A 24,345-nucleotide genomic window follows, 5' to 3' on the forward strand; every position below is an offset into this window, starting at 1 on the left:
TACCTTTCGAGGGTCACAGTTGTATGTATGTACTGTGACACAGTACTCTGCAGGGGGGAGCGACTTCGGAGTGCTTTTGAGACTATCGTCTCAGAGCACAAGAAGACCTGCTCACTACCCAAATAAAACCCACTCTACATCTTCCTCTCTCAGCTCGCCCTTTCTTATCCCTGTGGTTGGTGTCCCCCCCTTTACCCTCCTTTACCCTCCTCTCCTAGTGTGTCGTGTCTGAAAAACCCCAAAAAATATAAAATTACAAAAATCAAAAAAAAATAAGGCTCTTTTCAGAGCCGCCTTTCCCAGTTAAAAAATAGAAGTGAAAATAAATGAAGCAGGGCTCTTTGTATTTTATAGAAGTCCGCGGACAGTTCGCGAACATTAAAAAAATTGGGTTGCTACTCCATCACAAACATTGTAATTTTCTCTGGAAAGAAGTGGTGGCTCTGAAAAGAGCCTTTGGGTGGTGTTTGTAAGTCAAAAATTGTAAATGCTTAACTTCTACTTCAAAATCGTTGTTGTAATTCCAAAAAAGGTTGCAATGCATTTTGTACATTTCTCAGAAAAATCTGATTGCCAGCATAAGTAAGATGGACTCCATCTCTGCGAAAAATGTATGCACTACAAAACATAATATTTTCATTGTGAAAAGAAGACATGCCAAAATCTCTTAGAAAGGCACAAACAGCCTTATTAACATTGCGCCTTGCTTTTTCCATTTGTGGACCAAATGAAGAAGAACGAAGCCACATTTGTCTCTGCGCAATCCGTGAAAATATCACTTGAGAATTAGGAAACATGTCCATAACCTTCCTAAATCCTTCTTTCATAGCAAATTGCAAATAAATTCCAGTCACATGTCCTAAACTGTTCCCTCCACAATGAATTACAATTATGTCTGGATGTTGCTCTGTCTCCAAAGTAGCACAGAGAGGTAGCAAGTCCAACCACTTCATTCCACGTACTCCATGCCAGTGTACTTCCACATGTGGGAATCCAAGATCTACAGCTACTCCACAGCTTTCTGCATGCACCTTCAACCAATGTATCCACGAATCTCCTAAAATCCAAACAATCTGTTTTCTGAAACACACAGCCATAGCTATCTTTTGTTCTCTCAGCAAAAAGAGTATCTGAGAAAATCTCTCCTGGCACAACACACCCACCAAACTTTCCTGACCAATCCCTTTCAGTGCTTATTCTCATTTGCATGACTTCTGAACCCAAAAATCCCCGGATGTAACTCCCGATGTCCGCGAACTACCGCCATGTCCGCAGACATATCGTAACATGAACAGCCCTTCTACCATTTCCACTACACTCTCTCTGCCATTCCCTCATTGGATGTACCTCAAAAATCACATGACCATGCACCAATCACATTCAAGACCTCTACATCTAACTGCATCATCATAGATCAGCACTGCAAATGTACTCTGAATCTCTCTGAGTACAAGTGTCATATCATTGGCAAGCAGCATCTACCAGAAATACTGTACAAGTCTTCAAGATTTCTACTTGCAGCTCCATGCATATCCATATGCATGAACACAAACTTCAGGTATGCATATTTTCTGGATAGTAGATGAACACATTTTCAAACAGACTTTTACCTTGTAAAATCTGTAAAATGAATTTACTGTACTTTTTTCAATTTCCTAAAATCAACTATCACTTATAAACCTTTATACTATTTACTTTCTTTATACACACACACTCAAATCATGTTAAACTAACATTTTTTAAATGAAATATATAGACTACATATATTCAAACAAAATTGCATGCAAACACAATCTATGTTTAAACCTTTATAAAAATACTTATACAATTTCATATTTTTTGTTTTTATTTATTTATTTACTTAATTACTTTAAATTAGACATGACATTGAGGCGCTATTACCTAGAACAGTTTACTTACAGAAATAGTGGTATTCACTAATATATTATAAATTTCACAAAACATAGTAAAGATATTTTTTTTTTGCTACAGTTAGTCATTCAATACAATTTGTTCATTAAGAACATATCATATGTACTGAACTGATGCAATGTATCTTATGTAAATACATTAGTTTAATGGTTTTACAGTAGGCACTGAGGATTTCAATTAAAAAAATCAATATCTAAATTAAAAACAGTGCTATATACAAACAAAGTTACTAATTTGAAGCTTTTACAATTGTAGTGAAGACCAGTTTCCTGAAAAGAAGCAGCCGAATTCGAAGAAGAAAGAAAAACTAAGAAGTTACCAGTTAATTTTAAAAAAAAGTAAGTAAAATATCACCATAATATTTGTATTATTAATCAAATATACTAAAAATAGAGATTTTGTACCATTTTGTCCAAAAATTTCCATGTCTTAAACAGCGATTTACAGCCAGAATGGCCCACAAATTTCTATTTTTGGACACACAAATTACCCAACTGAACCACTACAATTTTCATATTATAGAACAAACAACTGTTTTAATTGTATACATTAGATTTACTATTTGTACTTTTCCACACCACTAGCTTACTTTTTTTTGTCATCTGAACCCCAGTTTACTAACACATAAATTCAAGAATACCTATCCCTACTAGTTTTAGTTCCCAATTCACAATCGCACACCATTACATACATCTTTATCATCTTACTCAAACACTCATGCACACAGCACACATACATTCCAGAACACCCCAACCCATATCTTCTTTATTTTTTTCAACAGACCCTAAAGAATGCCTACCAAAAGTCAAGTCCGTAGAAAGCAACGCAAAAGTAGAGCAAATGAAAATAAAGGTGTCCAACATAAGCATCCATCTCTAGCAGAATTTGTAAAAAAAGTTGAAACAAAACAGCTAATACAATCATTTAGTGAAACACAAGAAGTTTCAAGTACAACAACTTCGCTTCCTCTATCAAAATGTAAAACAAACCAAAAAACAATTAACAGAAAATCAGCTATCAGTACAGATAAAACTACTTCTTCAAATTTTAATATAGTGCAAAGTAAGCATACAAAGAAAAGTATTGTAGCCAAAATATACCGTCACAAAGTCCTTCAAAATCTTATAAAAACAGGAGAGAAATCAGGTTCAAAGCTTAAAACCTATCGTAGGAAATTAATCTTAGAAGCATTGATGGACAGTGCAATTCTTCTCAAAAGAAATGTATTTATTTTACTGTTAAACAAAATGAAACCACTAACAAAACTAATAACTAAATTACAAAAAAGATTGCTCAATAAGCGAAATATCAACAGAAAGAACTTCTTAAGTATCAGCGGAGGTGAATGGAATCACACTACAAGCACAGAACCTTATTTTAATGAAGAAGCGTACAAACAAAAGCAAACGAATACAATTGCCATACATAGCAGTGGTCGAGGTTATGAAAAAGTGAATAATACCATAATGGAACAAGAAGTACTTCTTACAAAAATATGCCCTGAAAACTTAGAATTACCCCTCCATTCAACTGAATCAGAACGTCTAGTGTACAAATGGCCATGCACGTCAATGTGTAACATTCCCAAACAATGTTTCAAATCTTTACGCCAATTCCTCAATAAATATGTAAAAAGCAAAGACAAAATCAAAATTAAATTACTGCAAAATATAGATACCTGTCCAGTGCGCAAGTACACAGGACTACAAGGACATTCATTGGCCTGCATTACAGGACCTACTTGTAAAACCACTTTCCATGATATAAAAAGGATATCAACACATCATTCAACTATAAGAAATCTAGTCTATAAACTGTACTATGCTAAAAGTCCTACTTTAGCACTAGCAAAGTTAAATAACATCCTTCTACATGGTACAGCAAAAGACCTACTTGAAGAAATTCACTATATCCAGAAAAAATATTTTGGAAGTGAAAGCCATTTACAGAATGAAATAGCTTTAAACCAATTAAGCAACAATTCTACACATGGCAACCTTTTGCTAAACACATACAAAAAAGAAATACTAAAATTTAAAAGTACATCAGCTGAAGTACCAAACCATGTATGTGTATGTTGCCGTAGAATTTTTTATAAAAGTAACACAAAAACTGTGGACCTATCATACAAAATAGAAGACAATGAAGATTCTAAATGGTTTGAATTAGCTCTCTACCTTGTAGCAGAAAACAAATATGAAATAACTAAGCCCTTAATACTTTGCAGTTATTGCACTACAAAACTCTATCACAAATAATTTGGAATTATACCCAGTACCAAAACCTCTACAACAACGTAATTTATATGAGAGCATCATAATTCAAACAGTACACCCATTTCAAGCAATAATACGCCTTCAACCAAAAACAGCAAAATTACCTCCCTCTGAATTGGTAAAAGGCATTCGTGGAAAAGTAGTTTATTTACCATTAAATCTAAAAGAAAATGTGCATACTCTAGGAGTGCAACGTCCAATGCAGCAATCTTTAATTATATTAGTAAATGGAGTACCTACAAAAGACAAAAAAATATGGCAACAGCTGGTAGATTTATATAAAGTTAGACAAGCCTTCCAATATCTTAAAGAGAATAATGAATATTACAAAGAAATTAATATTGAAGAAAACTTGAAAGATACAACTGAAATAATTCAAGAAACACAAGAAGCTGGTCAATTTGAGCTACTAGATCCTGCTACAATATCAAATACTTTAGACCATAATACAATTCATCCTTTGCACTGTAATGACACCGTACAAGATGTACTGGAAACTTACCAAATGCGTCAAACAAAAGGATCGCCAATCAGTATATGGGAAAAAAGTATAGAAGCACGTGCTTTTCCTCTACACTTTCCTACTGGCAAAGGAGGAAGGTATGATGATAGACCTATTCAAATATCAGCTTCAGAATACCGCTCATTACGGATGTATTCTGAAGATCCCAGATTTAGACAAAATGTGGAATACATATTCCACCTACTCTTTGAAAGTAAACTAGCAACTTTATGTTACGGAGTTGCACACATATTAAAATCAGGATCACACTTTCAAAATATGACAGCTACACAATTATTAGAGAAAGTGCAACAAAAGGATGAGGTTTTACAAACAAATATGCGTGGTACTAAAGAGTACTGGTTTCGACGTCATGGAGATGTACGTTGTATGATCAGAAACCTTGGCCCACCCACTTGGTTTGTTACATTAAGTTGTGCAGAATATGCATGGGAAGATTTACATGATTTCCTACGCATATCAAATAAAAACAAAACAAACATAGATATTCTAACACCTGGAGAACTTTGTTCTTTGGATCCTGTTAATGTTTCAAGATATTTTCACCATTGCTTCATTGCTATGCTACATTTTATTTGTAATAAAACTGTTCCTCCCCTTGGAGAAGTGCAACACTTCTTTTGGAGAAAAGAATACCAAGCCAGAGGAGCACCACATATCCACATGCTTTTATGGATTAAAGATGCTCCTAAATTTGGTCAAGACAGTGATGCCACTGTTTTACAGTTTATTGAAAAATATGTCACTTGTGAAATTCCATCAGAAGCCACAAATAGTGATCTTCATGCACAAATTTTACAATTTCAAAGACACAAATGTGGAAAATATTGTCGTCGCAAATACAAAAACAAAGGCAAATACTACACCAAATGCCGATTTGGTTTCCCTAGACCAGTTACAAATACAGGTCAAGTAAACAACCTCATGTCTTCAGTTAGACATAGTGTTAAAGGTAAGTCACCTAAAAATACATATTACATAAAAAGAAAAGAAGAAGAAAAATATATCAATGATTATAATGCAATCATTGCCCACTTATGGAATGCAAACATAGATGTGCAGTACATTGCAGACAATTCTACTGCAGTTGCACGATATGTCACAGCATACTTAACTAAAGCAGAAAAGACAGAGCTCCAAGACCTCTGGAATGACCTGTCATCAGATAAAACAGTATCTCAGAAATTATACAGCTTGGGCATAAAAATGCTCACCCATAGAGAATGTGGATCTTATGAAGCAGCTGATCGTTTAACTGGTACTTCATTGTATGGTAAATCTGAAAATATAGTATGGCTAAGTCTTGGTCCAGCTAAATCTAGAAAAAGAGTTCTAAAATCATATGAAGATATAGAAACAATAGCCAAACATGATCCCAACAGCCAAGACATTTTAAAAAACAATGTATTGGACACATACTACCCAAACAGAAGTAATACTTTGGAAAACATGTGTCTATACCAAATAGCCCAAAACTACACATACAAAAATAATATGAAACCTGATGAAAAAAAAGGTAAATATAGAGTGACAGACTGTGAAGGCAGCTTAGTTAAACTCACTAAACCAAATTTAATTAATCATATCAAATTGTCATTGAAGACTCCTCAACATAAAGAAGTATATTACATGTCCCTGCTACAACTCTTCAAACCATGGAGAAAAGAAGAACAATTACTAGATAATTATGACTCATATGAGGATGCTTTCAAAGCAAATGAAAGCACTATAACTGATGTAAACTTTACACAGTACAAAACAATGTTGCACAATGAACAGCAACATGAAGAAGAACTCCAAGCCCAACTACATAAGGATACTCCTGAAAGTAGTCAACCTTCTGTAACAGGAAGCCAAGAACCACTGGGAGAACCACTAATAACAAATGAGGCAGAATTAGCTATGATAGAAGTAGAAAACACCATGTTTCAGTATGAAGATAAGGAAGACTTAACTATACTACAATCAAAACTAAACAATGAGCAACGTAGCATTTTTCAAGAAGTAACAAAACAAATTGCACATGGTGTAAAACATGAAAATAAAGAATGTTCCTGCCATAATTATAAACCTATACTACTGTACGTCAGTGGTGAAGCTGGTTCTGGCAAAACATTCCTAATCAAAATCATTAGTAAGTTCCTTCAACAATTGACAAACAACAAACTGTCAGCTGTTGTCACTGCCCCCACAGGTTTAGCTGCCTACAACATAGGTGGTGTTACATTACACCGATTACTACTATTACCAGTAGAACACCAGAACAAATTAGACTATTACAAACTTTCTGCAGAAGCTGCAATGGAATTACGCAGAGTATTGAAACAAATGAAAATGCTACTAATAGATGAAGTGAGCATGGTCTCCAACCTGATGTTAGCTTTGATTCACCTCAGATTACAAGAAGTACTCAAAACAGACTATGAAGAGCTCTTTGCAGGAAAACACATTATTGTTTTTGGAGATCTGCTTCAATTAACACCAGTAAAAGGTAAACCTATTTTTAAAACATTAGGGCACAAACTCTGCCGTAAAACTGTTGGCAGCATTGGAAATGTCAACCTTTGGCAACATTTCCAATACAGAGAATTAACAGAAAACATGCGCCAATCTGCAGATCTAACTTATGCGAACATTTTAAAAAGTTTGAGAGTTGGTATACTTTCTAAAGAAGCAGAAGCAACATTGAAAACCCGGCACATTAATGCACTTTATGGCGATAATGCATGTGCTACAGATGTTATGGAACAATTAGCCCACAAAAATGTCAATTGTATGGCCTTAATGCCAACTCTTGCAAGCTGTCTCAAATTCAATTAAATAATGTTAAGTAAAAAAACGCAACCAATAATGGAAATTAGCGCCACAGACAAACTAGATGTACATGGTATGACACTACTCATGTGTGACCAAGCCACAACAAGACTAAATAATTTAGAAAAATCAATCTCAAACACAGAAGGCTTAGAAAAGATGTTAAAATTATCCTTAAATTGCAGAGTAATGCTTAAACGTAACCTTGACGTGGACCAAGGACTAGTCAATGGAGCACTGGGTACAGTTGTTGGCTTTCAAACATACCCACGTGACAACAAAATTCAGTTTGTCAATATACTCTGACAAACTTTCAGAAGTAAAACGGATAGGACGCTCAACAGCTAGATTCCTTCTCTTCAAAGATATGTATGTACGCAGAGAACAATTTTCTCTAACTCTTGCATACGCAGTCACGATTCATAAATCACAAGGTCTTACACTAGACAAAGCAATGATAGATATTGGTAACACAGTCTTTAAAGAAGACATGAGCTACGTAGCACTATCACGCTTACGTACACTTGACGGTCTATTTCTAATCAACTTTGATGCAAGTAAAGTAAACGCTGATATTCCTTGCATTTTAGAATATAATAGACTTCGCTCACTATACACTCCCCATCTAAACACATATTCTGTTCCACAAAAACTAAAACGTTGTAAAAGAAAACTAAATCAAACAGAAATGCAACAGGATGTCACTGCAAATTCTCCAAAGAGAGTAAAAGAAACTAATACTTCATCAAGTACCACAAACAAAAAAGAATCAATTAGAGAAAGTAAACCAGGTACTTCTTTAAAGAAGGAAGACAAACTCCAAAAAAAGCAGTTAGATACAGAACTACCTGGACCATTTAAATTCTCAAATATAGTTGGTGTAAATTGCTATGCAAATGTAGCAATGAATATTCTATTTAAATTACCACCAATTGTTGACAACATTTACTTACACAGTACAGACCCTTTGTGTTTGCAAATGTTAGTACTTCACAGAAATGCAGCAAACAATCCTGACAACACATATAGGCCCTCATTACGACCCTGGCGGAAAGGGGAAAACGATGGCGGAAATGCAATACCGCCATCGAAAAGCGCTCGGTGCGACTATGACCCGTCACCGCAAAGTACGAAGCCATTAGCGACACCGTAGTGAACGCCAACGCTAACTGCACTAAGCACGCGCGCGCGCACCATGCCAAACCGCAAACACCACCATGGTGCAACGGTACGGCAATTCCGACCCTAGCGGACATGTACCTAACGCCATCAGGCATGGCGGAATGGACCATTCCGCCATGGCTAGAAATACGGCATCGTGAACCAACCGTAAATGGCCCACTGAGTGCCTGTACTCCACTCCCTGGCCACATTGCACAACTCCTGGCAGGCGCAATGTACTCACACCATGCAACCAGTGAAATCTACAATTCACCCATGCATGCCAACGTAGAAATGCATGCAGGTGTTCGAAGCGCCCCGTGAGTGGGCATCCATGTACGGCATTTCACCATAGCCGTACTGATGCAGCACAGGCATGTGAAGGTACAAGACATCAAAATGGAAATCAAGAACACATGACACAAAACAACAGTAGTCCCCCATCGCTTGCCACCAGCGCAAGGCAACATCCAAAACAGCATCCTGAGGGGGATTGCACCAGACCTGTACTCTTGCCAGTAAACAAACCAACCATCAGCAGAAGCATGTACCACACAAGTTGGCAGAGTGACTGAGCAGCCAGGCACATCCCAAGAGGGGCCGATGGGAGCTGCAGGGCACAGATGGCATGAATACAGAAGCTATTCCAATGGACATGACCCCAGTCCCCCTCCAACAAACGCACGCAAACACAGGCACCTGTGACCAGCCACATTCTGAACATCCCATCATACCATCAATCGACCTGGCTGACAGGCACCAGTCGGCCAAAAGCCAATCCCCCGCCCCTGAACAGCACATCATGTAAACAGTCACAATGGCAGCCCCTATCCGTGACCACACTGTGCTACGTAGGCAAAAGCGGCCAGTACTGTACCACACAACTCAACTCAGAAGGCGGAACACAATGCAGATCATCTCGCAATACATACCGCCACAAATCGAAAATCGCCACATCACCTGCAAAGAATAACGCAACATGCCAAATATCGGAATACAATTTAAATGCACATCCAAATGACAAAGGCCTCACAGCAATTTGTAAAATAACACCAAAACATCCATCATCACCGAGGGCTGCATCTGCAATAATTGACCAGCTTCCACTTGTGTGACGCCCTGTACCATCATGGCACACAGGGCCAACATCAACGTTCCAAAAGGCAACATGGAAGCGGCAAGAACCGCAGGTCCGTCCCATGAGGCAGGCACTAGTCCAGCTGAAAGGCCGAAATGTTGCACCTAGCCACCAGAACAGCGTAAGGGCATGTGGCCCATTGGCGATCGTCCCATAAGATCGTAATGCTGCTCCACTGATTCACCCGAAGCTGCAGGTGTCGAGAGTAAAAACCATCTGGAGGAGTGGCGTACAGATGGCATCTGCAATAGGGCAGGAGATACCTGTCACCAAAATGAAACACAAATTAACCGATTGCACTACATGACACATGATGCATCACTATCTTCATTCAACACACCAAATCCACACCCATATGCATGCTAGGCCACTCCAAAGGAATATACACACCCCTAAATCAGTATCGATACATAACGAAACCAATCGAGGTTAATACACCATTGGCAACGTCGGTTACTGTGCATGCGTCCGTCAAGATAGAACCCATGACATGGGATTAGTAACGTGCCTAGACACAAGTGTATGAAGGCGCGTCGAGACAGGGAGGATCCGACAAGGGCAGATAGACGTAAGTCCCACTATGGCAGCCTTGCATCACATAGCGCAGGGGAAGGGGATTGAATCAAAAAACACATGTACATGGCAGACCCTAAATGGAATCATCTGTCCATGCATCCATTCATCATTCCCTCATCCCGCAATGAAAACGCATGAACATTCACTCACATAATATGTGAAACTTCCATCGCGTCTGTGCGTAATGCAGTCTGCAAAAACCACTGTGCTCCTGGCCGGATCTGTAGTGTCGTGAAGCTAGATGGACTTGGGAACGTCCTGCCTTATCGTCCACTACGCTATTGCGCATCCCATTCAATTCATGTCATTCATTGCTTGCTCGTTATGGGCCCTGTCCCAAGGACATTCAACAATAGAACGTTACATTTCCAGGCAGACCTGTGGGCGTCTCCTCACCGCTACTTCGCAACCAAAAATCCTGGCCTTCGAATTCCACACTTGCAACATTACGTCGAAAAGGCTTCTGTGAACGCTTGCATTCACAATTACATCAATGTAGTGCGGCTGTGTGTCATAATGCTAACTGGCTGCAATCACAAATGGGACGCCACGCCCGTCGGTGAAGTACGATACTGTGCTGCATGAGGGTCGGCCATCGATCGAGCCCTACATACCACTGACTCTTCACAGGTATGTAAGCGGCTGCAATCATAGCATGTGTAACAATGGGAGCATAGCATGAAAATCAGTCAAAGTACATCACACTGCCATCGGGATTTGATACATGATTCCAACCCCAAGATGCCATGCGGCCAAATGCAGCCTTACGTGCGGGACGTGCTCGGCCAGAAGGGATTGCATCTGCCACAGATTCATTCAATCAGCACAGGTGGAGGCCATACAGGCCGACAGCACATATATAGCAGACCCAAACCCCTCCCACAACCACTCCCACTCCAAAATGCTACCGGCAGGACTAGCGATGTTGGGCCTGGGGCACCAGATAGCACTGCAAGTGCTACAACTACAAGAAGACGACGAACAACAACAGGTACAACAACCGGGCGCACAGGGGAGACGGAGGAGAAGGAGGAGGAGGAGGGCAAGGCAGGGTCAGCAAGGCCCACAAGCACTGCCACTACCACCACGCAGGCGGCCCGCAATCCCACGCCTCCGAGCTGATCCGTTCAACCTCACTGCTGAGCAGATCCACACCCTCTACCGTTTGGACCGGGACACCATAATCGCCATTGTGGACATGACACATGCTGACCTCGTGAGCATGATAGATAGCCCAACCGCCATCCCACCCCTACTGAAGGTGGTGTCTGTACTCCACTTCCTGGCCACAGGCACCTACCAGCACACAGTGGGACAGTTGCATGGCATTTCACAGCCACTGTTCTCACGGACACTCTCCCAAGTGCACGATGCCCTCCTGAAGCACGCCGACGACCACATCACACTACCACGCACGTACCAGGAGATTACCAACGCAAAGGTGGGATTCCATGCACTTGGCGGCATCCCGGGTTGCATTGGTGCCATCGACTGCACCCATGTTGAATTGGTTGTCCCACATGCCATGGAGGTCCAGTACCGCAACCGGAAACAATTTCATTCAATCAATGTGCAAATGGTGTGTGACTCCAACAAGATCTTTACGCATTGTTGTGCCAGATTTCCAGGATCTACCCATGATTCTATGGTCCTGAGGAACACAAGAATACCACGCTACATGGAGCGACACGCAGGGCACAGATCCTGGCTACTCGGTGAGTCTCATTCCATGCATGACATCGTGGCCCATTTGATGCGTCAATGACCTTGCAGGAGGGGGGGGGGCTACTTAGCACTATCATTCCACTGACACCCTTTATTCGTCCCATACAGGTGATGCCGGGTATCCACTGAAGAGATGGCTCCTTACACCAATCCGGAACCCACAGAACCAGCATGAGGAGGACTACAACCATGCCCACTCACGTAGCCGTGTGGTCATTGAACAGGCATTCGGCCTACTGAAGGCTCGTTTCCGCAGCCTCAGCAGGTCTGGCGGGGCACTCATGTACAGCCATGAGAGGGTTTCTAAGATGGTCATGGCATGTGTCATGCTGCACAACATGTGCATACGTAGGAATGTGCCCATGCCCCCTGACGCTGTACTGCATGCACCTGAAGATGATGATGATGAGGGTGGGGATGTGGAGGGACGCCAGGGAGTCCATGAGGCACAGGATGCACGTGCAATCCGACAGAGCATCATAGATGCATGCTTCTAGCAACCACGCATGGTGCCTATTACACGGAAAGGGGACCTGTGGCACTGTGTGTGTGTAGTACACGCACATAGTGGACTGTACGCCTATGAAGGCCTCGTACGCAAATATCAATGTCCACACATGTCATTGGATGATAATGAAGTGCTGTATTGTTAATGTGATTTGATTCATACACCCTATGGACCCGCCACCCAGTGAAGCCCAACACACCCCCTCCACCCTACTTCCTCCCCCCCCAACACCAGTGTCCAGATATGCATGCTGCCCGTGGGTAGACGCTATTGCAAGCCCCCTCTACGGGTATCAGGGGCACCCCTGCCCGTGGAGCGCAGGTTCCTGCCAGATCTGCGTTGGGGGCTGCCCTGGACGGAACTTGCCACGGATGACGTCTCTGCCTGCTCGCGTCCATGCATGTCTCTGAGGGTTTGTGAGAGCTCCGAGAGCACACGGCGCACAGCAGCAAGTTCAGCACAAACGTCTTTGGACGTCGCATGCAGTTCCCCCCTCAGGCTCTCGGTGCTTTTCTCCATTTGTGCTCTCAGGCTCTCGGTGCTTCTCTCCATTTCTCCCCTGAGGCTCTCACTACTTTTCTCTATTTGTGCCCTGAGTGTCTCGGTGGATGTTTCCATGGCTGCCCTGGAACCCCCGCATTCATTTGCATGGTCCTTGAGTAGCGTGGACGCTTCCTGCTGTTGCTCGATCAGCAGGTCGAGGGACTGTTGCCTCTGCTGGGCCATGGACATTTGCGGTGGTGTGACAGGGGGGCTGCTCAACACATGTTGCCTTGGCACAGGACTTGTGGGGGTTGGCCAGTCGTCGTCTTCAGGGTGCCCCTGCGTGGTTTCGTCATGGTGTAGGGGATGGAACATGCAGGGGGATTGGGAAAGGTCATGGATGGTACCTACGTCGCCAGCACTGTTTTCCGTGTCGGAGCATGCTGGCATGACAGCTGTGTCACCTATGGTGCTGCTACCACCAGAGGCAGTGCCATCAGATACGTTCTTTGGGGGGACCTGTGGTGCTGGGGTTGTGGACTTGCTGGCTGCTGGGGTGCCTGTTGCAGTCCCCTCCAGTGTGCTGGCACTTGATTCCTGCTGCTGCCGTGTCTTGATCCTTGCACCTGAGGTGGAGGCTCTTGGGACGTTGGTCCTGGCCCTCTTTGCAGGCGTGCTGGTAGGGGTGTCCTGCAGCTCGTCGTTGGTATCGGACCCTGTGGTGGAGTAAAGAGGGGCGAGCGTTAGTTATGGGTCTGTCGGATTTGGAATGGCAACGTGTCAAATGCATTGGGGTGGTACATGAGGCTGATATGGGACTGGGCCTTGGAGGTGGTCTCATTTTCGTGTGGATTGAGGATGCATTCATTTGGCTGCCTGCAGTTAGGGGGTGCATGCTGCACATGTAGGGGTTGTTTATGGCATCTTGATTAATTTGTTTATTCATTCTGACTTTTAGAGGGCGCTGTCAGGGCAAAGTATGTATTGCACTATGGGGTCACATGGTACTGCACATGTTCGTGGTTTGTGGATTTCGCATTGTTTCTCTTGGCAAACCTACCTGATTCTCCGGATGTCGGCACTCCTTTCTCCATCCCTCCGACTCCCTCTATGCTCTCCATTCCTATGGTGGAGGCGCAGATCTCCTCCCAGGGGGTCAACTTGATGGGCGACTCTGATCCCCCCCCGGTAGCTGTGGCGATGTTCCTGTTCGCAGAAAGTATGCTGCGTACGCGGATCCGCAGGTCGTCCCACCGCTTGCGACATTGCTGTGGCGTGCGGGGTGTTGTCCCCACCGCACTTACGCGCTGTGCCACAAGGGCCCATATGGCCTTCTTGTTGGCAAGGGCCGTCCTGGTCATTTGACTGGAGAAGACGACGGCGCCATTTTCCTGCAGGGTCTCGGTCAGCACGGTCAGTTCCTCTCGGGAGAAGTGGACCTGCCGCTTGCGATCACACGCTTTCTTGGCTACCTTTCCCATATTTATTTTTTGAACTGGGGTTGCTAACGGGTTGGGATGTGTGTCAGGGTCGGATTTTTAATGGTTGTGTTGGGATTCGGATTTTATAGTTGTGCGGCGTGCTGTTTCCCGTTCCGGCCACATGCTTTTACTTCCGTTTCCGTATATTTACGGTGCCCGTAATTTGCGGTGCCCGCTCATTACGGTGCCCGCTCATTACGGTGACCGCTAAGATGGGTGGCGGTATTGCACCTGGTGCAGCGTACGGCGGCGGTAAGGGCCGTTTTGGGGTCATTTCCGCCATCGCAGCCTTTCGGATTCCGCCATGGCGTAATGCTCGTGCCCGATGGGTCGTAATTAGCCGCACTTTGCTCCTTCGTGCAATGGCGGAAACGCTATTTACGCTGTTGCGGTCCGGTCAGTCAATTTCCGCAAGGGTCGTAATGAGGGCCATAGTGTTTTTGGAATAAGACGACAATTGGACTACTGTGCTGGAATACAAAATTGTGAATCCATTCCATTTCAGCAACTTGTACAAAATGCAAACCATGGTAGATTATGATCTACCTGCAATTCAGATAATCGCTCCACGTTAGTAATACAAACACATAGTAAATACGTAATACTAATGCTTCTACGTTAAAATGCAGATGGTAACAAAAACAACTGCAAGCTGACTGGATTCACACATAGTCAAATATCACTTGGTAAGAAAACCTTCACAACAATACGTATAATCTACCACGCAGGAGCCACAACCAATTCAGGGCACTACACGGCATATATAAAAAAGAAATGTGGATGGTTTGAATGTAATGATAGTACCATTTCTCTAAAGCAGAGATTACCAGCAAATCTTACAAACGCTTATTTGATGTTCTTAAAACCAAAATTTGATAAATAAACTGTATTTAAACCTTTAAGTAAATTTGTGTTAAAAAAATATAAACTGTAAGAATACTCCAAAAGCTATCTAACTGCTCAAAGATTCTACAACAACTAATCAGATAAATGAATACCACTAAATTAGACCAAAAAATACACAGTTAGAATACGCCAATTGGTATCTAACTGTCCCAAAATTATAAATTTGTCTTAAAATAATATAAACTGTAAGAATACTCCAAAAGCTATCTAACAGCTCAAAGATTCTACAACAACTAATCAGATAAATGAATACCACTAAATTAGGCCAAAAAATACACAGTTAGAATACGCCAATTGGTATCTAACTGTCCCAAAATTTAACAATATCCAAATAGATAAATCAAAACCACTAAAATATATTAAAAAAATAGACAGTTAGAATACGACAATTGGTATCTAACTGCTCCAAAATTTTATATCAAAACAAATGAAGAATCTGTTACTACTCCAAAAAAAATACAACAAAGCAAAGTATAAAGCATTAGCCAGAAACAACAAGTGAACACTGAAAACAAAAAAACAAATAAACTGTAGCATAACAGAAAAAGGTTTTTTTTTAATCCAACATGGATTTTTTTTTCTCCCACAGACCCAATGATTTTAGCAACAAATACAGAAACTGAGCAAATTGCACAGTACTCTGATTTGTACTCTACTAAATATGAGGGTCGAAAAAAAATAAAAGTATATTGCTTGTACAATGTAATAAGTCATTACAAAATACTAATACTAACATGCTATTTTCTTTTATCACAGAAATGAAGAAGAAAAACATGGACTCCCATTACTAGACCAAACAGTAAGTATACAATAATAAGGACAACCATAGCAGCATATCACATCCATAGTATCTAATACCTTTGTTCCTTATACATTTGTTTTTCACCCAAAGTTATAAGCAAATATGAATGTGATATGCTGCGGTGGTTGTTGCCAGGGCATAGAGTCTTGGGTGCATAGCCAAATGGCCATGCACCCAAGACTCTATGCCCTGGCAACAACCACCGCAGCATATCACATCCATAGAGTCAAACATTTCAACTATAATCTATGGGAAACTTTTAATGTCCGCGAACAATGTGAGTGTTCTTAGAACACTTTGAACTTGCCAGCGACACAATAATAAGGACAACCATAGCAGCATATCACATCCATAGTATCTAATACCTTTGTTCCTTATACATTTGTTTTTCACCCAAAGTTATAAGCAAATATGAATGTGATATGCTGCGGTGGTTGTTGCCAGGGCATACAGTCTTGGGTGCATGGTTGCACCCAAGACTGTATGCCCTGGCAACAACCACCGCAGCATATCACATCCATAGAGTCAAACATTTCAACTATGATCTATTTGGGAAACTTTTAATGTCCGCGAACAATGTGAGTGTTCTTAGAACACTTTGAACTTGCCAGCAAACAATACGGACACCGTTTTCAGGACACCCCCTACGAACATTTCAGAACAACGCGATAGTTCTTAGAACACTTTCAACTTAACAACGAACAATACGGACAGCGTCCTAAGGACACCCCCTACCAACATTCCAGGACACCGGGAGTGTTCTCAAAAATGTCTTCAGAACACCCCCATTTTGTTTATTTGCGAACATTTCAGGACACCGCGGGTGTTCTTAGAACACATCAACTTGACAGAGAACAATACGGACAGCATCCTCAGGACACCCCCTACGAACACTCCCCGGACACCGCGAGTGTTCTTAGAAGCATCTTCAGAACACCACCATCTTGTTTATTTGCAAACATTTCAGGACACCGCGAGTTTTCTTAGGACACATTCAACTTGACAGAGAACAATACGGACAGCGTCCTCAGGACACCCCCTACGAACATTCCAGGACACCGGGAGTGTTCTTAGAAGCTTCTTCAGAACACCACCATCTTGTTTATTTGCGAACATTTCAGGACACCGCGAGTGTTCTTAGGACACATTCAACTTGACAGAGAACAATACGGACAGTGTCCTCAGGACACCCCCTACGAACACTCCCCGGACACCGCGAATGTTCTTAGAAACGTCTTCAGAACACCACCATCTTGTTTATTTGCGAACATTTCAGGACACCGCGAGTGTTCTTAGGACACATTCAACTTGACAGAGAACAATACGGACAGCGTCCTCAGGACACCCCCTATGAACACTCCCCGGACACCGCGAGTGTTCTTAGAAGCGTCTTCAGAACACCCCCATTTTGTTTATTTGCGAACATTTCAGGACACCGCGGGTGTTCTTAGAACACATTCAACTTGACAGAGAACAATACGGACAGCGTCCTCAGGACACCCCCTACGAACATTCCAGGACACCGGGAGTGTTCTTAGAAGCGTCTTCAGAACACCACCATCTTGTTTATTTGCGAACATTTCAGGACACCGCGAGTGTTCTTAGGACACATTCAACTTGACAGAGAACAATACGGACAGCGTCCTCAGGACACCCCCTACGAACACTCCCCGGACACCGCGAGTGTTCTTAGAAGCGTCTTCAGAACACCCCCATTTTGTTTATTTGCGAACATTTCAGGACACCGCGAGTGTTCTTAGGACACATTCAACTTGACAGAGAACAATACGGACAGCGTCCTCAGGACACCCCCTACGAACACTCCCCGGACACCGCGAGTGTTCTTAGAAGCGTCTTCAGAACACCCCCATTTTGTTTATTTGCGAACATTTCAGGACACCGCGGGTGTTCTTAGAACACATTCAACTTGACAGAGAACAATACGGACAGCGTCCTCAGGAAACCCCCTACGAACATTTCAGGACACCGGGAGTGTTCTCAAAAACGTCTTCAGAACACCCCCATTTTGTTTATTTGCGAACATTTCAGGACACCGCGGGTGTTCTTAGAACACATTCAACTTGACAGAGAACAATACAGACAGCGTCCTCAGGACACCCCCTACGAACACTCCCCGGACACCGCGAGTGTTCTTAGAACAGTTTCACTTTGCTTGCGAACAAAACAGACACATATTGAGTCCTTAGCACACCCCCCCAGTCAGTTTATTTAGAACATTTCAGAACACCCGTGATGTCCGCAAACAAATCGAACACAAAAAGAACGTCTAACACATAAAAAACACAACTTTCATCCTATCTCATACACTCCCACCCTCCCCAAACACTCCTACACACCAACAGACTCTACAAAATACACATTTTGAACAAAGTTTCACTGCACTGTCCGCGGACGTCCGCGAATCCAAGATGGCGGGCGCTACCGAAAAATCTGACGCGCTTCACGCTCCACGCCGTCCAATCAGCGAACACGTTGCATGTCCGCGAACATCACGCAAGACGATTGGCCAATCAGGACACTGTCTGCGGAGCGAACAGGGAAGTGTGTCCGCGAACCGAACACAGATATCACTAATTTTTTTTAACCTACTTTTTGGTCATTTTAAAAAAACTACTGGATGGATTTTTACCAAATTTGCAAAAGCACGCTTTCGGGACCAAGCCGCTGCTCCTGGTCCAAATTTGGTGGAAATCCGTCCAGCGGTTTGGGCTGTAGGCGCGAGCAAAACATTTTTCCCATTCAGTCTATGGGAAAAAAAAAGTTTTGGGACCCCCCCTATAACTTTGCCCCCCCTGGACGAATCCTCACCAAACTTTGCAAAAAAATTCAGAGTGACCCAAATACTTTTTGCAAAGTTTGGTGAGGATCCGTCCAGGGAGAGCGAAGTTATAAGCCACCCAAAAAGTGCTCTTCCTATGGAAACAGCAACTTAACCATAACTACATGGCCACTACCGTGGCCATGTAATATATATATATACATATATTTATTGAAATTTGTACTGGAAGCTCCTTTTTATCTGTGCTGACAAATAACTAGAAACGCACAGTTCTGACATGATTTTTCTCTTGATACATTTGTGTTCCCGCCAACCGTAATGGGATAAGGGATCATTTTTGAGGTGCATATGTTTTCTGGGCAATCAGAAGTCTATATGTTTGTAAAAGCTAGCTAAGGGATACTCCCACACTCCTGCCTTGGGTTAGTGTGGGAGTGCACTAATGGTTGTCCATATTAAAGCAATATGCCCTGAGCGGCGGGGTCATTACCGACTCGGGGCCCATAGTTTTGCTCAGGCCTTAACGAAGGCCCCGGGGCATTACCAGAGTCGGTAATGCCCCTGCCGCGAGGGGCATATAGCTATTAGTAGCCCGGCCCGCAAAAACTGCGTGACCGGGGCACTAAAAGCTTTTTTTTGTCCCAAAACACTGCAGCGTTTAAAAAAAAAAAACAAAGAAAATGCCCACTGGGAAAGGGAAAACAGAGTCCGTTTTCCCTTTGCATTGCGGCCATCGGGAGTGGACGAGCTGGAAACAGAAGTGCGGTTGGGAGGGCGGAAGGGAGGGGAAGGGGAAAAAAAATACCATACCTGGGTCCCTGGCGGGGGACGATGGAAGCCTCCAGCTGTGTGGAGGCTCAGAGCGGGGATGGACCCGCTCCGAGTATCCACACGGCAAGAGGCGTCCTTCGTCCGCTGCTGGGGACCAAGGAATAGAAGGTAAGTGGGGTGGGGAGGGCAGGGAGGTGGGAGAAAAAAAAAATCTTCCCTCAGTCTCCCGTAGAGGGCGAAGGTAGCCTCTCAGCCGTGGGGAGGCTCAGCGCAGGGATGGCCCAGCTTCGAGCATCCTTATTGGCTGAGGGGCTGCCACACCCCCCGCCGGGAAAAAAGGCCGTGGAATCCCGACAGAGGGATTCCCGGCCTGGTAATGACTCGGCGAGGGCCAATCAGAATGGCTCTTTCATTTCGATTGCGCCCTCGCCGGGTATAAATGTGCATTAACAAATGCTCATATTTTTGGTCTAAGCAGCTGAAAAGAGCACTCTGAGGAAGCGATAACAATAATGTTACTAGTGTAGGAAAAATAAATGTGTGCACCACACTGTGTTCCTCTAAAAAGGAGTCTACTATTCTTCCAAGGTGCTTTTCTGTTCCATTATCCTCTGGCAGATCCTTCTCCATGCTCCTCTATTCCTTTTCTGTAGTGCAGCTTGCCTCAGAGGCAGACGCCCCATAGGCTGGATGTGTGCAAGAATGGTTGAGAGAGTGCAGATTCTTGAGGACAAAACTCACCTCTCTTCCCCTAGTTTAGCCTGAGTAGGTAGAACATGGCAACATCATCAATATCATGATTGTGGGTCTGTCTCTGTTGTGTAGAAAGAAGCAGCTTGGGTGAAAGAAGTTACAGAAAAAGTGAGGAGCTTGTACCCCGGCTTGTACTGCTGTTGAATTACAGTGTGAGATGGAACTGTACATTGATACTTCCTAAAGTGTACCTGTACTTTGTGGGTGCATAAAATGTACATTTCTGTTGGCCATCTGTTGGTTGTGTGTGTTGTGCATGTTCACAGCATATGTGTGGAGTGTGCATTGCCTTTTGGATGCATTGTACCTCTGTGTGTGTGTGGGGTGGGAAGGGCAGGGCTTGCAGCATTTGCTGCTTGCTGCTGTGCTGTTCCTGTTATGCATGTTTGATCGAAGCTTGCAGCATATGTCTTTACACTGTACTAGCTATTCATGTTTGTAAGGGAAGCTTGCTCTATGCAGCCTGTGCGGTACCGCTTTGGTGCACGTGTGAAGCTTGTTCTGAACTTGGTTGTGTTGCCTGTGCTGTATCACTTCTTTGGCTTGAAAGTTGCATGCATGAAGATTTAGTTACCATGTCATATGTCTGGAGGCTCTTCGTACAACTCAAGATATCATTAGCTGTACCGTTATCACTATAAAGAAAACATTGATGAGTGAAATTGGATACGGTTTACCCTTTCTATAGAGATTAGGATTTGGTCCCTGTCTCTATCTCGTTTTACACAATTCAGGATTCTCTTCCTGCTCTATCTTTCTCACACTAACTACATTCTTTCTTCAAAATACAGTTATGTTTATGAAAGAGTGATTTTGGGATTTCCCCAAGGGCTCATACAAGGCCTCAATAAGGCCTGCTGCCCTGTTTGCCCCTGTTCGCACCGGGGGCACCTATTCCGTCTTACTTCCCCCACCAGACCCACCATCAGCCTGCAAAGATGTCTAATGTTCCAGGCGACTTCTGAACAATGGACTGCTACTATATGTAAGTACCAGATCCAGCTGCACCTTTGCCGTACTACCGCTATCTGAAGTTTTATGAGCATTCTATGTGAGGTTGAACACTACTTATCACTAGCTTAATGTACCTCTTAAGTACTTGACTAGTACTCTCTTGCAATGCCACGGCGTCTCCTCCACCCTCCTCCATTGCCTTTCCTCACTTGGCCACAAGTTGTGTATTGTGTGACCAGATGTTTGTTTATAATTACCAGCCAAGCATCCAGTTGGCCCCAGCCCATTCTCCACTACTGCAACTAATATTGCATTTCTGTTTACGTTTACCTCATCCAGATAAACCTCGAACTAGCCTATTTTCTATTTGTATTAATTGCATCAGTGATTATCGCACCCCATCTAAACAAAGTGAACTAGCCTATTTTTCTATTTATATTTATTGCATCAGTGATTATTGTGCCCCATATAAACAAAGTGAACTAGCCTATTTTCTATTTGTATTAATTGCATCTTTGGTGCCCTAATCCTGGATAATTTCAACAACTGGATTTCCGCGACTGGCCTGTCGGACCCATTCCAGGCGGGTTTCGTGAAAAACGTCGGAACGGCGGTAAACATCTTGGCGGTAAGCACACTCAAAGCTAAAGTGTTCGAGGGCAGCCCGAAGATATATATGGCTTTCATCGACCTGGTGCAGGCTTTTGATCGGGTAGACAGGCAACGTCTTTGGGCAAAATTACAACTTCACGCCTGTCCCCCTAGGATACTGGAGCCCATAAAGGCCTTATATACGGACACCACAATATGTGTTCGACTGAACAACCAAGGCCTTTTATCCTCTTGGATGAATACGGAAAGAGGAGTAAAGCAGGGCTGTCCCTTAGCCCCTGCGCTGTATAACGCATACACGGCCGATTTCAAAGAGTATGAACCTAGAGTCCGGATGTTCCCCCCAACATTGGGATCCAGCAAAATCTCACGCCTACTATACGCGGACGACATAATACTCTTTGATGTAACCCCGATCGGCCTTCAGAGGCAGATAAATAACCTCGACTCCTATTTAAAAGAAAACAACCTCTTGATGAACTTGGAAAAGACAAAGATCATGATCTTAAGCGGAAACGAAAGGAAGCTGGAGAAATTCACATGGGCGGTAAATAACACCAAAATTGAATTGGTGGACAGCTTCAAATATCTGGGCGTTACCATCAACAAGAACAGTAATGAAACAGTGATGCAGGAGATCATCATGTCCAAAGCGAGACCGCTCATCTCACAATCTTGGGCAGTTCTGAAAAAATATGGAAAATTCACTATGGCGCCAGTGGTGACTTTTTACAAGTCTAAAGTGATTCCAACTCTTACCTACGGGGCAGAAGCTCTACCAAATCTTCCAACATCCTTTTGGTCAAAACTGGAAGGATTTTATTGGAGAAAGGTTCTCAACCTTCCTGACTCGCTACCAATGGTGTTAATAAGAAGGGAACTCTCTCTACAATCGCTGGTCTCCATAGTAGCCCGCAACGAAGCCATGCTATTTCGAAAGTCTTTACTTCCAAGCCCCCCTCTGATCATGCAAGAAATTCAACATGAAATTCAGTCGGGCTCATGTAAAATGCTAACAAAATGGGCGGCAAAGATCGACTCAATGCTAGAGGGCGCTGGAAGCTCTAAAAACGAACTAATCTACAATCCTTCTAAGTTTAAACTGCGTCTATTACATCAAGACTGGATCGACACATTGGAAAAAGCAGCCGCATCGAAGCTGTTTACAGATCTGCCTCCACAGCTGACAAAAGTCAACGAACTCAAGTCCTACTTGTTAAAAGGGCCGGACTCAAACCTCAGAGTGAACTTCTTAAGAATCCGCCTGAACATTCTCCACACAAGGGAAGTTCTATCCCGAAGAAAATTGGTTTCGGACGACGCCTGCAGATTCTGTAGAAAGTCAGCGATGCCAGAAACCATAAGACACCTCCTGTTAAACTGCCTAGGAGTCACGGGCCCCCGCAAGAGACACCTGGGACATTTGTTTAAAAACCTACACATCTATGATGAAGAGGAATGGTGGTGTCGGCTATTAAGTGGGGAGAAGACCTCTTGGGTGATCGCGGTGGTGGGCTTCTTCCGAGAAATTGAACTACTTCGCTGACGGGGAAGGTGTGAGTGGGCAGGTCTACTAGTTGGGCGTCCTTACCTCGATTTCTCCTGGGGGGTAGCTGAACTTCACTCTGATTCGGAATCTGAATTCAAACCGAAAAAGATCGATCTGATGGAGCCCCTCAGGGAATCACGAGATGATGGGGCTCAGGACAAAGAACGATCGTGGGAACTCTGGAATAGTTAATGTGGAGATTTGTCTCTTTTTCTACTTTGTAAAAATTGTTTCATACAATTAAATCAAATAAAAAAAAAAAATAAAAAAAAAAATTAATTGCATCAGTGATTATTGTGCCCTATCTAAACAAAGTGGAACCAGCCTATTCTTCTATTTGTATTATTTGCATTAGTGATTAGTGTGTACCCTATCCTTAAAAAGTGAAACTAGCCTTTCCTCTTAAGAACTGATCCAGTGACCATTGTGCGCCTCTCCTATACAAACCTACTAGTCCAGCCTAGTTTAACCAATTGCCCCCATTCATAAGGTGCACCTCAATTTAGAATAAGCCATAACCAAATCTACATTACATCATGAGCATTATAGCCCATAGCCTATGCACCCTTATAACTCTACTG

The sequence above is a fragment of the Ambystoma mexicanum genome, chromosome 2q (assembly GCF_040938575.1).
Source record: "Ambystoma mexicanum isolate Mex_15411 chromosome 2q, UKY_AmexF1_1, whole genome shotgun sequence".
Lineage (NCBI taxonomy): Eukaryota > Metazoa > Chordata > Amphibia > Caudata > Ambystomatidae > Ambystoma > Ambystoma mexicanum.